The sequence below is a fragment of the Xiphophorus couchianus genome, chromosome 11 (genome assembly GCF_001444195.1).
Source record: "Xiphophorus couchianus chromosome 11, X_couchianus-1.0, whole genome shotgun sequence".
Taxonomy (NCBI): Eukaryota; Metazoa; Chordata; class Actinopteri; order Cyprinodontiformes; family Poeciliidae; genus Xiphophorus; species Xiphophorus couchianus.
This window is the reverse complement of record NC_040238.1, coordinates 9233634-9252044: the sequence shown is the minus strand read 5'-3', so window position 1 is coordinate 9252044 and position 18411 is coordinate 9233634. Positions and strand designations below refer to the sequence as shown.

At 43.3% G+C, this 18411-nt stretch overlaps 1 protein-coding gene across 1 annotated transcript in view; it reads left to right on the top strand.

Annotated features, from left to right (window-relative positions):
• Window positions 1-818: 818 nt before the first annotated feature.
• sgcd (sarcoglycan, delta (dystrophin-associated glycoprotein)) overlaps window positions 819-18411 on the top strand; it is a 154967-nt gene continuing 137374 nt past the window's right edge. Inside the window, exon 1 of the mRNA XM_028031272.1 lies at window positions 819-872. The gene's annotated coding sequence lies outside the window, so the exon portion shown is untranslated. The remainder of the gene's footprint in view (window positions 873-18411) is intronic.

Here is an 18411-nt window from a genome sequence, read left to right as displayed (position 1 = left end):
ACAAAAATAATTGAAAGTAAATTGCTAATCTCAACATCAAAAATAAAAGTGACTCTTTTGTTAAATGTACAGTTGTTTAAACTACTTCTGACCTGCTGGTGATGCTTTTGCCTCTGACACACTTATAAACTCACCACACCAATACATCATACATTCTTAACGAGGCATTCTGTGGAAGAAGACAACCACCAACTTGGTATCTTAGTTTTCTTGTCTGAAACAAAAACCTGTCTGCTGTGGGATTTTCTGATATATTGTCAGGCTTTTTATTGAATGTCGGGTTTAAAGTTTTATTGGTTTATTCAGTAATAAATCTTTAGGCCTGCACTACCAGAAGCTTAGGAAAATTTGTCAGCTGAAGTGCTTCCTCTGAAGGTTGAAAGAAAATCATATGCTAAATTATTATTCAGTTTTTAAATAAATGGTGCTGCTTCAACAGAACTGCCTCAGCAGTTGATTTTTTGTAAGTATGCAGTCATTGACTGCTGTTTTTAAAAATGCGATCTATTGTGAAAACACAAAAGTTTACACAGCACAAGCATAGCCAGAAACCAGGGCACGGGAAGTTCAAGCAACCTCTAGAGATCGATGCAGGTTCTTGTGTGAGGGATTTTTTTGGGTAATTTTGCTGATCTGGTCTCCTGCTTCGTACCTGTTTCTGCTTAATAAATGCTGAGACTGAGGGAGTTCTGATCCCTTGTTGGCACTAGCTAAATTGGGAAATGTGGGAAATAATTGTAGAAGTCTGGGAGGAGATGATCAGCTGAGAGGTATTGTATCTGTGACATGCTGACCTTATCTTTTTCCTCCTTTCATAGGTGATTAGAAAAATCCCCAGGTCCCTGTCAGGTACTCCAAATCAGCACTCTGAGGTGAGTGTATGTTTTACTCTTTACTCTGTGCATTTATGTTATAATGCAGTTATTTTCTGTCTGAGCTACATGGCTTCTTGGATGAAATTGCAGGATGAACTGCTAATGATGGAGGAAAACAGTTAAAGTTTTGTTTGTTCATCATAATGTTCTTTTCTCAGTGGGCTTTTAAGGCAAGAATTTAGCTTAAACTGGTCATTAGCTCTAACTTAAATGTCCCCTTTCACATGTGCTTAGATTGAAAGTGAAATAAACATTTGCACTGGTAGTTACCCCAAACTACTCGGTAGCTTTGACTAACTGTTGAAGCTAATCATTCTTTTTCAACAAGCTGCTGCTGAGCTAAAACCCTCACCTTACTTGTGGTTAGTTCTGAGCATTGGTTAGCTCTAGCTAATCATTGACATAAACTAGTCAATTCTGACTAGTATCAAGTCAGATGTAACGTCAACCCCACAAACTGTTACCTCTTTAACTAGCTGCAAGTCAGATGTAACATTTTCACTTTCACCAACATTATCTCTGAGTAGTGGCTAGCTGTGACTAGCTACTTTAAATATCTGATGCTTTTATTCTGAACTTTGTTTGCGAGTTAAATTTGGTGTAAATACTGATGAGTGTGGCAGTGTGAAGATTTTCCTCAGCTAGATCTGTAGGTAATGCTAATTTTTGTGCTTCCTAAATCAATTCTACTTGGACAGATACACACATTGTAATTGCTGTTGTTTATTGCTTATTTAAACCCTCACATCTCTTTCTCACCATCTCTCTGATGGTTCTTTTAAGAACAATTTTCCTCCATAACCAAGTTTGTTTTAATGTTTTGTTGTTGTTGTTTTCTTTGCTTGGATACAAGTAATTATTAAATTCTCAATACATGCACTGTTTTACCACTAAGGAAAGGATGTAGCCTCAGTATGTTGAAACAAGTCTAGAGCTGGTTATTTGGATGATTGTACAGTGTTGATTCTGATGAAACATGAAATAGTTTTTATTGCTAGAAAATATCTGGATACTTAGTTAAGCAAAAAAAGAAAAAAAAAACCCAGCAAAACAAACCAAAGACACAAGTAGGAATGCTCTTGGGCAAGCCCACAAACATAAAGACACAACAAACATGCAAGTGAATATTAAATTCAGGAGAGGCTTGTCAATATTTACATCCTTAAGGAGAAAAAGGTCTCTTGACTTTTGAAAAATAAACTTCAGATGAACTGTGAATGGATTTTTAAATGTACAATACCTGTATGTTTGCAGTTCAGCTTGAATGTGTGAATCTAAGATGTTGATTATTGTAAAAAATAACTTCAGGAGTGAGACTCATAGGTTCATATGAGTGAGGTTCAAAGAATGTTCATATTATGTTTTTTTTTATTTGCTAAAGCATGGTGTTCTGCAATGGTGTTCTACAAGTATTTGTCCTAAAATATAAGGGTAAATAAATGTTTTTCTATATTTGAATAGCCCAAAACAAGCTAAAGCAACAAGCTTACATCCAGCATGATAACATTTTTATAATCGGCTTAATTTTTTTTCTGCCTATTTCTTTATGGATGTGCAACATTTTGCAACAGTCTCTGAATTTTGCTTGTTGAATAAACAGTGATTGTGGTCCATTGGGAAGACTCAGACGGTTGTTATTGTCATGAAAGTGGTGTGGATGGTGGTGAGGCAGACGCTGTAGACCCAGGTATGATGAATAAGGAATTTAATAAGGCAACACACAGACCAAAAACAGTCCCAAAGCCGGGCAGCACGGCCGAGCTAAAGCCAGGGCTCGACGCCGGTAGCAAACGGTTAACGAGGGACGAAAGGTAGACAGGGCACACAGGAACGGCACGACAAACGCCAAGGGCGGCAAGTAACGACAAGGACCCGACAAAGAACAGACACACAGGTGACACTAAATACACTGGGGGTAATCATAGAAACGAGACACACCTGGGAACAATCAAGGGGAGGACAGGACAACGAAGAGACTTAAGGGGACAGAAAACTCTAAATAAACACAGAAAGACACAGATCATGACAGTACCCCCCCCTCAAGGGCGGCTACCAGACGCCCAAGAAAAAAAAAACAAACCCAAAAAACCCAACAAGGGTGGGTGGAGGGGTGCCAGACGGCGGGCCAGAGTCCAAACTAACAAAAAAAAACAACCCACAGTCGTGGGCGGAAAAACAAGAAGGGCCAAGAGTCCATAAACAACAAAAAAAAAAAAAAACTACCCACAGGGTGGGCGGAGGCAAAGGAGGCGGGAACCACTGAGGTGGTCTGGCGGTCGTCCGCGGCAGCGGGAACTACGGAGGTGGTCCGGCGGTGGTCCGGCGGTCGTCCGCGGCGCTGGAGGCGGGAACCACGGAGGCGGTCCGGCGGTCGTCCACGGCGCTGGAGGCGGGAACCCCGGAGGCGGTCTAGCGGCCGTCCGCGGCGCCGGAGGTGGCAACGGGGAGTCCCGGGGGCCGCCCACAGACGGCGACGACGAGCCCCCCGAGGCAGGGTCTCTGGTGGAGCACAGGGGGTCTCAGTGGGAACGCAGAAGGTCGGGTCCTTCTGTCAGCGAGTGCGGGTGGTGAGAGTGGTGAGGCAGATGCAGTGGACCCAGGTAAGATGAATAATGAATTTAATAATGCAACACACAGTCCAAAACAGTCCCAATGCCGGGCAGCACGGCCGAGCTAAAGCCAGGGCTCGACGCCGGTAGCAACCGGTAAACCAGGGATGAAAAATAGACTGGGCACTCAGGAACGGAACGACAAACGCCAAGGGCGGCAAGTAACGACAAGGACCCGACAAAGAACAGACACACAGGTGACACTAAATACACTGGGGGTAATCATAGAAACGAGACACACCTGGGAACAATCAAGGGGAGGACAGGACAACGAAGAGACTTAAGGGGACAGAAAACTCTAAATAAACACAGAAAGACACAGATCATGACAGTTATATTGTTTTTTTCCCCCTAGCTTGGAAAATGGTATTGAATTATTATGTTTTAGGTGGAGATGAATTTTTGTTGCATTGCTCTGTTTAGTTAATACTGTTTTACAATAAATATGCACAGGTTAAATGGTTCATCACAGTCGTTTGGCTTAAATACAAATCGCTCTGCTGCTGCATTAATTCCATCTCTGTTTTTCCAAATATGAACTAGTATTACTAGAATTTTCTCATGCTATATTCTGTGGTACAAGACAATGCACCTGGCAACTTACTGACATGAGAGATCATTCCTCCTTAGATATAAATGGTGATATTACAAAAGAAGACAAGACTGAACTACCTCAACAACGCATAGTATTGCATTCCCGCAAGACTATGCAGGTAGTGCAGCAGACTGCCTGGACTGTATGACCAGGTTGTGAAAACAGTGCTCTGTTTCACCAACCTGAAGGTTAAAGTCAAAACGGTTTGTGTCCAAGATGTGTGGGGTCTGCAGAGATGTTAGCAGCCCTTGATCAATAGTAGACACAGTGTTGGGAGGGAAGTCATCAGTACAGTAGGAATAAATGTTTTTGTGAAAGAAATTTAATCACATATACTGTTTTTTTTATTTTATTAAAACCTTTTGCAGCAACAGCCTGCAACATTTACAATCTAAAGAGTCCCCAATGTATATGCTCCAAATGTATCTGAATAAAAAACGCTTAGAACCATAAATATCACCTGATCTTTTAAAAAGATACACTTTTTTATAAATATCTTATACATGACATACTGTATGTTGTAATTGTAAAGGAGCAACCATTTTATTCCTATTTTTATTTCTCTATTAAGATAAAACATTTTAAAAAATGTTTGGCTACAATTTTTCTGATAAGGGATGTTGATATTTGCACATAGCTTCCAGCCTAATGTCAAGAAAAATAGACCTAAATAAAAACTGGTACTTTTAGTGTCTTTTTGTACTTAAAATCAAATGTAATTATTCAATGCAAAAACTAAAAAAATAACCTTTTTTTTTAAAAAGTATTTTTAAACTTCAGTTTCTTTCTAATTTTTAGTCAGTTTTTAGGAACCACTTTTGGAAGGTCCAAAAAGCCAGTTGCAGCTCTTTGTAGTTTTTACCAGCCTATGCCTAGACAGCACACTTATTTTCGTCTTTAACACTTGCTCAGCACATAAAGTAGTAATAAACATGAATATAGTTTATGTTTATACATTTTTTCACTCCTTCAGATTAGAAAATGTTTCTTAAATGTGCAGTTTGCATGCAGATGAAAGGTGCATGTACAGCAGAAATATACCACCAGGCTTCTAAAGCACTTAAAGCTCATACAAGATAATTACCCGTTTCTTTATACCAAGGCGGCACACTGAGACCAAACGGCTTTATGCATATTCTGAGCACTCGAGATGTTCTGTGTTGCACATTATTTTTCTGATGCAGTTGGTTCTGTTTGAGAGTTTGCTGGCAGTATAGTAAGTCGGCTCTACAAGGTGACACATCTAGTAACGCAGCAGCATTTGTTTTTGCTCCCGGCGTCGCCTCTCTCTGCAGTTCTGTTTGATTTCATAAAGCCACTTCTGTTTTCCCACTGCAGAAAACAACTGTGAAATCAGCCTAACCGCTCTGGAAACATGACAATATGTGCCACAATAAGGCTGACTGCTCCATTCCTTTGAGCAGTACAGGAGCAGGAAGTGGAAGTGGAGCAGGCACCTGGATCCCAGCTCACACCAAAGCATATGCCGTGTAGGCCCAGATTCAGGACTGGCACCTGGACGTTTCTGCTCTGACTCCACTAAAAAAACAATCGTATCATGTATGATTGAAGCAAGTTAAATACTCACCACTCTATTGTTAGCAAATGACAAATTACGTTTATGTCATTTAAAGGCATTGTCTCCCACTAAAACCAGAACACTTCAATCCAAATATTTTTCTGGTTCATTTTATGTCAGTCGTAATCCATTATACACCATTTATTTCCAAAGTTAAAGTAAATTTGATGCTTATTCATGAAAATGTGAGAAGAGCTGTTGTAATTTGTATCATGTATGATTGAAGTATACATTACACTGGAAGCCTGCAAATTGATAAGCTGCTCATCATTTTGCTCCTTTTCATTTTTTTTTACCTTTGGACAGTTGTTATAATGCGTAACCAGGACAATAAGTTATTGTTTTTACAAATGGGAGCAACGGATAAGCCAAAAGCTCAAAAAATGCTTGAACCAAATTGAAAAAGAATTGAAAAAGAAGCTTAAAGAATGCAGAGAAAAGAGAGAAGGAGGAAGTTCAAAGTTCAAACCATCTTTTCCATCAATAATAGTAACAAGGATCATATCTCCAAATCCTTTTCTCTGGAAGACTTTCTAACTATACAGACAGACAGAAATGTAAAGACTTAAATCTGCAGTAACTCTAAAGTTGCCCCAGTTCCTATTTTTTTTAATCCTTACAGTTGTACGTCATATAACCACAAATTAATATGATCTTCATGAAAACCTCCTACTCTTGCTGCCAAAAAAGCTAAATATTGCTGACACTAAGAGCTTCTTTCCTGACAAAACCAATAAAATATGAAGAATTCATTATAAATGAGAAAAGGTATGACATCTGCAAGATCTGGGTCTCTGTAAAATCACTTAAGGAATCAATAAAAAAACTTTTAGAGTAATAGTTTTAAGAGCAGCTTACAGATATCTATAAAACCTTACTTTCTCACAGACCTAATTTTGTTTTTCTGGCAGTTCAGGGAGGATTGGGTGGTGATTTTACTGATGATTATTCTGAACAAATCTGATGAAACCACATGAGTCAAAGGACAGAGAGAGAGAAACAGATGAGAAGAAGAGAAAGGGAGGAGTGTTGGAGGTAAAAAGAGATTGAAATGTGCAGAAATGTGGAAGTAAAGGTGAGCAGTTAGAGGAGGATGAAGTGGAGAGGACCCGATCCAGCTGCTTCTGAATGAACCACCTCAAAGACGCCTGTTAGCAAAGCCAACAACGCCAGAGGGAGAGCGGCGGCGGGAGAACAGGAGTCAGAAATGGGGAAAGGAATTCTGGAAAACATAATGTCACTGGAGGCCAGGCGCAGGAAAAAAGGAAAAAGCAGAGCTAGACTCTGAAACGAAAAGAAGTAAACGCAGCATAAACACTCTGTTCTGCTGTGACTGTGATAAACACAGAACATACGAGACAATCAGAAACAAACACCCAAACAGCTGACTCTTAGGAGAAACAAGCTGTTTGTGTGAAAGTTAGAGGAATGATTTTCACTCTGGGTCTGGATTGAGTGGAGGAATTAGTCTACGTCCCCCTGTGAGAGATGGAGCATTCAACATGGCCTCCACTTCCAGTCAGGGAAGGATAACATCTCAGTTTCAAGCTAAATTGCCTTCTTCTTCCTGAGATGTACAGTCTATTAATGATGGTTTTATACCAGAAAACATAGACAAGGTAACACCATCAGATAGAACTACTGTTACCAACATAGTAATTTAGATTTCATTTTAGTTTATTGTTTCATAAGCTTTTTTAAATCCACTTAATATCATCACACATATTAAAAGGTCTCCTTTGTGTTATAAAATCCTAATTTATCTTTCATTTTCACTCGATTTAATGCATCTTTCTGGCTGGGTTTTAGTTCAGTGTTTAAAAGTAATATTTGATCATTTTACAAGTTTAAAACGAGAAAGTTTGGCAATTCGGTGATTTTAAACTGAATATTATTTTATCTGCCTTTTAAAATTTGTGGCTTGAAATTTGTGTTTCAAGCCACAAATTTCAAACTGTTGAAATTTGTGGCTTGAATTTCAACAGTTTAATTGGCTTCCTTCCTTGTTAAAGTTTAAGCTGAATGTGTTGTGGAAATTCACATTTTATGACATCTGTAAGATCTGGGTCTCTTTAGATATTTTTGTTCTTTCATTTGGGCCAAAGCAGTTTAAAAAAAACTCTGATCTAGCTGTTTTTTGCCAATAAGATCATGTTTATTGGTGTCTGGAAAATGAACCATTTAAAAAAAAAAAAGTCAAATGTAACATCACAAATCTACAGGCACTGCCCCTCACCTAGCAACCAAAGCACAGCAGAAGGAGATTTGGTTAGCTAGTTTTACCACTGCATGTGCTGTACAAGTGTCTTGTTGTTGACTTACTGTTTAGAAACCACTTGGTGCATTGTTGTTGGTTGTGCAGTAGACTCCACTTCTGCTTTTCAATTATTTACGGTTGTGTAACTGTGCATCTGTTTGCAGCCATTTTTATGAGTGTAAATGTTGAGTTGGGGGGCGTGGCTAGCAGCAGCTTATTTGAATTTAAAGTGACAAGAGGCCGTAAAACAGCTCATTCAGGAAGGAGCTCAAAATAGGGAGAACAGAGCAGATTAAAGTCTTATTATCAAAAAATGATTTTGTTCAAGAAAATGTAATGAACATGTTTTGTATACCCGTTCCACCTATCCTAACATGTTCAAGAAAGCATAATAGGTCAACCTTAAAACAAGATGGTTTGAATCTATTTTCTCTCAATCATTCTCTGTTGCAGTTGTACGGTTTACAGTTATGAAGGGTTTTTGTGACTATGAACATAACTCTGGTACTGAGTCAGCTTAAAGGATTTTGCAAGGCTACAATCTATTTTCTGGCTCAAAGGAGAGTTTCTTAGGTAAATTTATGATGGCAGAAATAAAAGAAATGACAACAATTATCCAGAAAATGTGGCTTTCCCGATGAGCAGACAATATTAGAAGGCTTTCATCTTGAACAAAGGTAATCTGTGGAGGTTCAACATCACAGCTGGTGAGCTGATTTCCCAGATGAGTGAAATCAACAGCTATTCCCCCCAGGTAATAATTATCCTTGTGGTACACGTTTGGAATGTTCTCGACTGGGCTTTTTCCTCAAGAGCTTGTACTATTATTGTATTCTTCATACACAATGTGGTATGGGCTTTCCAAAGCCAAGAAGGAAACCTATTTAAAGTTTGTGGTCAGCCTTAGAATTAAATCCAGGAAGAAGCAAATTCCTCTTGCTGAATGCTGCATGTGTCCATCTTTCACTATTAATGGCCAAAGGAATCTCCTAAAAAAAGATTTAGCTGTTAACATTTGATTTTTGACTTCAGTCTCAGTTTTGAAGAACAACTGAAAGGTTTTTGGTTGAAGGCCTGTTTCAGACATATTTGGATTTTATGTTATATTATGTGTGATCAGCTGTTGGTCAGATAGTCTCACATTTGACTCGACTATGTGTAAGGAGTTGAAGGTCAGGTATATGAGTGCAAGACTTCCAAACAAGTCTAAATCAAGAGGGGTCCATGGTTATAATTGGAAACCGGTATGCTTGTTTGAAACATGGTGCTATGGGTTAGGGTGTTTTCATACCTGATGGTCCGGGAGGTTTGATTCTGGACTAAAGTTGCAACGTTTGTTACATTTTCAGCTGATGAGGTAACGATTTCACATTGCACTGTCAAATGAGTCAAACCCTTTGAAAAACCTGTTTCACTCCTCATCTGTGGCAGCACTACTCCAAGAACCACTGAAAGAAAAACCTCTGAAGAAGACGCTGAGCGCAAGTTCCTTCTTCACGAAATGTAAATGAGAGTAGATTAACGTCAGATTGTAGTAGCTGTAGGAATTCTCTTTTGTCAAGCCATTTCTCCCGCTGTTAATAAACACCAGTGATAGCATAGTTACTTTTTTAATCGGATTACTAATTACTCCCAGAAAAAGTAACTTAGTTAGATTACTGATTACTTGATTTGGAAAGTAACTAAGTTACATCAAAATTAACTTTATTAATTTAGCCAGGGTCTTCTGCATCACAACTTCAAGTGTGGGTAGTAAAGTCCCATAAGGACAGTTGCCTTGTCCAGAGCTTCAGTGAGGGGCTTCATGACAGTGCAGTACTCATGCAGGAACTGGTACTCTCGATCTATGAAGCACTTAACTCCTAGCTTGCAGCATAGCATATTCAGATCATTCATGGGGATTTCTGCAACTCTCTTTACAGCATCTAAAAATGAATTCCACCTTGTGGATGTTGGTACCAGAAGCTTTCTTTTGCTGACTTCCTCCACTGCTTCTGATGCAAGGGTAGATCTGCTGGATTTGGTCCATAACGCTGTGCATTTTGCTATGCTGCTCCTATAAACGGCCTTGCTCTCTGCATGGAAAGTTAAATATTTCTCAACATCACTTGTGGAAATTATGTTGATGGTGTGTGAGGCACACCTGTGGTGTGGGGGTAGAGACAGTTGGCCATCACCTTCATTCTCAGTTGAGAGAATTTCTGTCGGATTCACAAAGGTGACATCATCATCATCTGTCTTGGTTGACTCCTCCTCAGTCTCATCATCGGACTCTGTGACAGGCTGAAAAACTTTAAATGCCTTCACAAAACTGGATCCATTATCTGTCACTGTTGCAACTACTTTGTTGAGTAGTCCATACGAAGAGTGGATGTTTTCGATTTCTGCACCAATAACATCGTATGTGTGTCTGCCGCGTATCCTCCTACATGCTAAAGCAGCCTTGTTGCGCTTTGATGTAGCTCTATGGATCCAGTGGAGAGTTACTCCCATATAGCTTTTGTTATTTGCATTAGCAGTTCAAATATCCGCAGTAGTTGACACAAAATCGACCTCATTCAGTGCAGCCTTCAGATTTCTCTCCATCTCTGCATTTTCTTTGTCCAGATATGGCAAAAAAGCTCCTCTGTGAGGCAGTTCGGAATTAATGGTGGTGGGGATTCGATGTATAATGGCGCAAAATGCAGGCGAGTTAACTGCGCTCAAAGGCATCATTTCTTCTACTACATATTGACCGACCAACTGTTTAAGCTCTCGCTCACTTACTGATTTCGCACCAAAGTTGAGCTTTTGTTGTTTGAGTGATGGGGGACCTCCTGTGGCAGCTCTCTGTGTCAAGCCACCTGGCGGGACGTCCATAAGCTTGTTTGTCCTGCTGCGACTCCAAATGCTAACTTAAATTTGAGGTTGTGTTTTTGAAGGTGGATAGGACTTTCTGACCAGCACAGAGAGTACAGTGAACCCTTTATGTTGTTGTCCTTCACTGACAGAAACTCAGAATAGTTCCTGTATTTCCAGCTACTAAATGCATACCTGTCTCCTTCCTCCATTGTTTGTGTTTCTGTCGTGGAGTACAGTACACCGGTGCTGATAATGTGACTGAATTGTCACATAAACTGGACGTCACTCCCCGAGATTCATAGAGGAAATAAAATAAAATTAGTAGAGAAAATAAGTAACACAAAAGTATAGCACAGTGATTTGGGATATCCATCCATCCATCCATCTTCTTCCGCTTATCCGAGGTCGGGTCGCGGGGGTAGCAGCTTCAGAAGGGAGGCCCAGACTTCCCTCTCCCCAGCCACTTCTTCCAGCTCCTCCGGGGGAATCCCGAGGCGTTCCCAGGCCAGCCGAGAGACATAGTCCCTCCAGCGTGTCCTGGGTCTTCCCCGGGGCCTCCTCCCGGTGGGACGTGCCCGGAACACCTCACCAGGGAGGCGTCCAGGAGGCATCCTGACCAGATGCCCAAGCCACCTCAACTGGCTCCTCTCGATGTGAAGGAGCAGCGGCTCTACTCTGAGTCCCTCCCGGATGACTGAGCTTCTCACCCTATCTCTAAGGGAGAGCCCAGCCACCCTACGGAGAAAACCCATTTCGGCCGCTTGTATCCGCGATCTCGTTCTTTCGGTCATGACCCAAAGCTCATGACCATAGATGAGGGTGGGAACGTAGATCGACCGGTAAATCGAGAGCTTCGCTTTTTGGCTCAGCTCTCTCTTCACCACGACGGACCGGTACAGCGCCCGCTTGACAGCAGACGCTGCGCCAATCCGCCTGTCGATCTCCCGCTCCCTTCTTCCCCCATTCGTGAACAAGATCCCGAGATACTTAAACTCCTCCACTTGGGGCAGGACACCCCCCCTGACCCGGAGAAGGCACTCTACCCTTTTCCGGCTCAAGACCATGGCCTCGGATTTGGAGGCACTGATCCCCATCCCGGCCGCTTCACACTCGGCTGCGAACCGATCCAGCGAGAGCTGCAGATCACGATCTGATGAAGCCAAAAGGACCACATCATCTGCGAAAAGCAGAGATGAGATCCTGAGGCCACCAAATCGGATCCCCTCAACACCTTGGCTGCGCCTAGAAATTCTGTCCATGAAAGTGATGAACAGAATCGGTGACAAAGGGCAGCCCTGGCGGAGTCCAACTCTCACCGGAAACGAGCCCGACTTACTGCCGGCAATGCGGACCAGACTCTGACACCGGTCATACAGGGACCTGACAGCCCGTATCAAAGGGCCCGGTACCCCATACTCCCGGAGAACCCCCCACAGGGCTCCCCGAGGGACACGGTCGAACGCCTTCTCCAAGTCCACAAAACACATGTAGACTGGTTGGGCGAACTCCCATGCACCCTCCAGGACCCTGCTGAGGGTGTAGAGCTGGTCCAGTGTTCCACGACCAGGACGAAAACCACACTGCTCTTCCTGAATCCGAGGTTCGACTATCCGACGGACCCTCCTCTCCAGGACCCCTGAATAGACCTTGCCAGGGAGGCTTAAGAGTGTGACCCCTCTATAATTGGAGCACACCCTCCGGTCCCCCTTTTTGAACAGGGGGACCACCACCCCAGTCTGCCAATCCAGGGGAACTGCCCCCGATGTCCATGCGATATTGCAGAGTCGCGTCAACCAACACAACCCTACAACATCCAGAGCCTTAAGGAACTCCGGGCGGATCTCATCCACCCCCGGGGCCTTGCCACCGAGGAGCTTTTTAACCACCTCGGCGACCTCGCCCCCAGAGATTGGAGAGCCCAACCCAGAGTCCCCAGGCTCCGCTTCCTCAGTGGAAGGCATGTTGGTGGGATTGAGGAGGTCTTCGAAGTACTCTGCCCACCGGCCCACAACGTCCCGAGTAGAGGTCAGCAGCACACCATCCCCACTATAAACAGTGTTGGTGCTGCACCGCTTCCCCCCCCTGAGACGCCGGATGGTGGACCAGAATCGCCTCGAAGCCGTGCGGAAGTCTTTCTCCATGGCCTCTCCAAACTCCTCCCACACCCGAGTTTTTGCCTCAGCAACCGCCCGAGCCGCATGCCGCTTCGCCCGCCGGTACCCATCAGCTGCTTCCGGAGTCCCACAGGCCAAAAAGGCTCAATAGGACTCCTTCTTCAGCCTGACGGCATCCCTCACCGAAGGTGTCCACCAACGGGTTCGAGGGTTGCCGCCGCGACAGGCACCGACAACCTTGCGGCCACAGCTCCGATCGGCCGCCTCGACAATGGAGGCACGGAACACGGTCCACTCAGACTCCATGTCCCCCACCTCCCCCGGGACGTGTTCGAAGTTTTGCCGGAGATGGGAGTTAAAGCTCCGTCTCACAGGGGATTCCGCCAGACGTTCCCAGCAGACCCTCACAACACGTTTGGGCCTGCCAGGTCTGACCGGCTTTCGCCCCCGCCACCGGAGCCAACTCACCACCAGGTAGTGGTCAGTGGACAGCTCCGCACCTCTCTTCACCCGAGTGTCCAAGACATACGGCCGCAGATCCGATGAAACGATGACAAAGTCGATCATCGAACTGCGGCCTAGGATGTCCTGGTGCCAAGTGCACATATGGACACCCTTATGCTTGAACATGGTGTTCGTTATGGACAATCCATGGCGAGCACAGAAGTCCAGCAACAGAACACCGCTCGAGTTCAGGTCGGGTGGGCCGTTCCTCCCAACCACGCCCCTCCAGGTCTCACTGTCGTTGCCCACGTGAGCGTTGAAGTCCCCCAGCAGAACAAGGGAGTCCCCAGGAGGAGCACTCTCCAGTACCCCCTCTAAGGACTCCAAAAAGGGTGGGTAATCTGAACTGTCGTTCGGCCCGTAAGCACAAACGACAGTCAGAACCCGTCCCCCCACCCGTAGGCGGAGGGATGCTACCCTCTCGTTCACCGGGGTAAACCCCAACGTACAGGCGCCGAGATGGGGAGCAACAAGTATGCCCACTCCTGCCCGACGTCTCTCTCCCTGGGCAACTCCAGAGTGGAAGTATGTCCAGCCCCTCTCAAGGAGACTGGTTCCAGAACCAGAGCCATGCGTCGAGGTGAGACCGACTATTTCTAGCCGGAACCTCTCGACCTCACGCACTAGCTCCGGCTCCTTCCCCACCAGAGAGGTGACATTCCACGTCCCAAGAGCCAGTTTCTGCAACCGAGGATCGGACCGCCAGGGTCCCCTCCCTTGGCCGCCACCCATCACACAGTGCACCCGACCCCTTTGGCCCCTCCCACGGGTGGTGGGCCCATGGGAGGGGGGGCCCATGTTTCCTCTTCGGGCTGAGCCCGGCCGGGCTCCATGGGTAAAAGCCCGGCCACCAGACGCTCGCCATCGTGCCCCCCCTCCAGGCCTGGCTCCAGAGTGGGGCCCCGGTGACCCGCGTCCGGGCGAGGGAACACCAAGTCCAAGGTTTTCCTTCATCATTGGGGTCTTCGGGCTGCACTTTGTCTGGTCCCTCTCCTAGGACCTGTCTGCCTTGGGTGACCCTACCAGGGGCATGAAGCATGATTTGGGATAAGTAACTTTAATTTGATTACTGGATTTCAAATAGCAATGCGTTACATTACTCGTTACTGAAAATAGTGCTTCGTGGTCAGTTACGCATTACTGACATCACTGCTAAACACTCGTGTTTATTTTGGCTATGTTGTCCGAAAATGACCTGCGCTATATGCCAGAGTCCATTTCATCCCTGGCATTCAAATATGCATTTGATCCACATCAGAGTTCACTTCAGCCGAGGAGAGACCAAAGCTGTTAGGCGAACCAGAGTTCGCTTTTTTGGTCCACATCAGAGTTCACACCTCCCCAAATGAACCAGACTTTCAAGGCAAACAAACTAGAGTTTGATTAATGTGGACTAAACGGCCAACGTGCAAGAGAAAACAAACATGTGAGTAGCACTAGCGGGAGAAATAACTCATGGTTTTTGCCAAAAACAGAAAGGAAATATTTTTACTGCTAAAATCTGATGCCATTTTTGTTCATATTTTGTGAAGAACAAAATTGTGCTCAGTTTCTTCTTCAGAGGTTTTTGTGTAATTTCCTACAATGGTTCTTGGTGCAGCGCCACCACAGGTAAGGAGGGGAACAAGGTCCTTCAAAGGGTTTAGATCAGTTGACATAGTGCAGTGTGAAAGAGAACCGCACCAACTGAAAATGTAACAAACGTTGCAATTTTGGATCCCAATCGAACCAAATCTCTTGGAGTTTAAAGTATGTTGTTCTGTTTTCTTGTTCATTCATGTCCAAACCTGCAAACCCAAATTATGCTATTCTGTTCTTGTTAGAGAGAAGAAGCTTTTTGTTTCCATATTTTCTGTTTTTCAAATCCTAACACTTAAATCAAAGAATGGTGAACTTTGTGTCTCTGCAGAGCATCTTGAAAGTTAAAATTCCTCACAAATCTCATCAAAGTGAATAAATAATTAAAATAAAGTCTGAAATCCATCTTCTGCCAGACTACAGCAGCGACGGGAGAGAAAGTGAAGTTCGTTGGCATTTTAAAGCGTTCCATATGACTCCCCACAGCAGGAAACATCCTCCTGTGAGGCCTTATGATAATAGGCCCATATGTGCCGGCCGCGGTGACAGTAATTAATTGCTACACAAAACTTACGAGGTCGCCCAGCGGAGAACAGTGACCTCCATTCATGAGTGCAATGACACAGTGTTTTTTTTTTTTTACAGCAGCCTTGGGGGGGGAAAGACTGTGAAGGGGTTGATGGGGGGTAAATTAGTTAGCGAGCCAACCTTCCCCCATAAGGCGGTGGGGGCGGCTTCTCGCCTCAATCGTTTTGGCCCCCGGATTAGAGAAGTGAAATGGTGTGGGAGGTCAGCTGGGGATTTAATACATGCTGCTGTCGACAAGGCTCTAACCCTACTGCCTTTGTTCGGCTCATTGTGTCTGAAATAAGCAGGAAAAGCATGGCAGAAAATTATGGAATGCTGAAGATTCATGGAGATGTGAAGCAAATCAGCAGGAGTTGATGGGAAGGAGAAAGCAGGAGTGCTTCAGGAAGGATACGGGATGAACAGCTTTCAGATGTAGAAATGAGAAGATGCAGAGCTTGACTGGGAGGAAGAAATTGCTCAGAATGGAGCCAAAAATAAAGAGGTGAAGAGAGCACAAATAGAAGCCTGGTGGTGGAGGGAGGGTGAGAGGGTGAGAGGAATGATGTGACTTGACAAAAAAGAAACTAATGAACCTGCTTCAAGCTTAAAAGATAAATGATGAAATAATTGATCTCATTGCATCAGGGAGTCGTTTCAGCTGCACGTTTCTGGCTTTGGGGCACAGGATGATCCTGAAACATCAAGTAGCTGGGAGAAAAGGAAGAAAAAATTGTGTTGCTCTTTTTTGTAAGATGTTTTAAAATAAAGCGGGAACTTCTGGGATATTTAACAGAAAATAAAAACACCATCTGCAGCGTATCGTCTGGTCTGAAACTCATTGACAACCTAAGAGCCAACTTTGTCTGGTGGACTTTATATGGCTTCGATCGATCTAAAGTAGAAACTATGGAGATAGAGCTTGTTGAGGAGATGCTGAGTCACAGATTACCCATGCAATTTAAATAAACTCATCTTTTACTCCAGCTAAATCCTTTTAATGTTAAGTTGCTAAAGACCTTGAAAGTCTTAGCAGGATCAATAAACCTTTAAAAGAAGCCGGAACAATTACTAAGGGATTAACAGGATGGGTCAGTTTACTTTGAACAGATCTCTGATCTGATAATCTGATTCTACAGAGTGATAAAGTGCTGTAATGTATTTATTTGGATCAGGATATAAAAAGCTGCTATAAGTCATGTCTTATGTTCTGTAGATGTAGACAGCTTCTTCTGTGTGGGATTCTAACAATAAAGGTTGGGGCATCCTATCCCCTGATGGATGGTCTTACCTCCTTTAGATAAAAAAGCTGCAGTCATTTTCTGTAAAAACCTTGTTCCACTCATCTCTCCTTAGCTGTGAAATGTAGATTTTCTTGTATCTACATCCGGTTACCATGCAATGAGATTAAGATCCGTCACGGTGACTGTCACGGAACTTTCCTTTTCCTAATGCTCCACCAGTTCTTAATGGATTTACTGGTATGGTTTTGGGTCATTGTTATGTTGAAGGGTTTAATTGTCCCTCAGCTGTATTTTTATACAGAGCGTCTCCTATAATACCCTATTGTACATGGCAAATTTATTCAATGACACTTCCACCTCTATGCTTCACTGTTCATCTGAGGTTGTTTTCCTTGAACAATGTTTTTGTTTTATGGCAAACATGTCCTCTGTGGTGGCGTAAGCTTGAATTCACATCAGTCCTGTTTAGTCCACTTTTTATCAAACTCTAGTTTGTTTGCCCTGACAGTCCAGTTTGTTTGGGTAGGTGTGAATATGTGCAATCAATCTCTGATCAACCATAGAAAGTGAACTCTGACCTCCTAAAAGGTCTCTGTTCAGTTGTTTTGCCAAAGTCTGAAGAGAAATACTACAACTGCTAAAATCAGACACTTTTTATCTTTCACTCCAGTGTCTTCAGAGGTTTTTGTGTCATTTCCTTTGGTGGTTCTTGGTGCAGTCTCACCATAAGCAAGGAGGTGAAGAGGTTTTTAGAAGGGTTTTGGTTCATTTGACACAGTGTAGTGTGAAAGCAAACTTCACCAGCTGAAATGTAACAAATGTTGCAATTTTGGTCCCGAACTGAACCAAGTCTATTGGACTATCGGGTATGAAAACATCCCAAAAGTGTCCAACCACCACAACTGAGTCCTATTTGGCAAAGATAAGGCTGTTTTGACATTACCTTTAGCATTTTTAGCATCTTGTGGTTTGCTTTTAGGGTAAACTTTCTTGAATGGCTGAATTCACGTTTCTTAAAACCTTTTTAAAACTCTGACCAGCCTGATCATAATGCTACAGTCTTCTTCCTGAAGCTCTTTGGATCACATAATGGAGTTAACTTTCACTTCATTATTCAAGGCACTTCAAACCAAACCTCTGAATTTTAAAACAGGGTGAACCTTCTTCAAAAAATGAATAATGCCCTGCATATTGTGTGATACATCGTGTTTAGCCATTTTACGTTGGAATAAATTTGTTTATTTCTCAACTGGCTTTCTTTTTCCCACATTTTTCAAAACATATTCAAAGGTCTTTTTACGTTTTTTTTTTATGTTTATTTATATTACTGCATCCAAACATGTTTTTTCCACATTCTTCTATGTCTGTAGCATCTCTGAACAGCTCTGACTTGATTAGATCAGTTTTCATGCATTAGCTTCACCAGCTCTGTTAAATTCTTTTGTTTAAAGGTACAAACAAATCAGTTAGATTTGTTTCATGCAGAAAATTCTCCCAAATATCAGACAGCTTTTCCAGTGTCTGCGCGACCGATCTCAGTGCTCTACGCCCTGCCTGTTTTACACACGTCAGTCATCTCTGGAGTCTACAAATCACATTTAATGGTAGCTCGACAAGCTTTGATCAACAGACTTTCTACCAAGGCTTT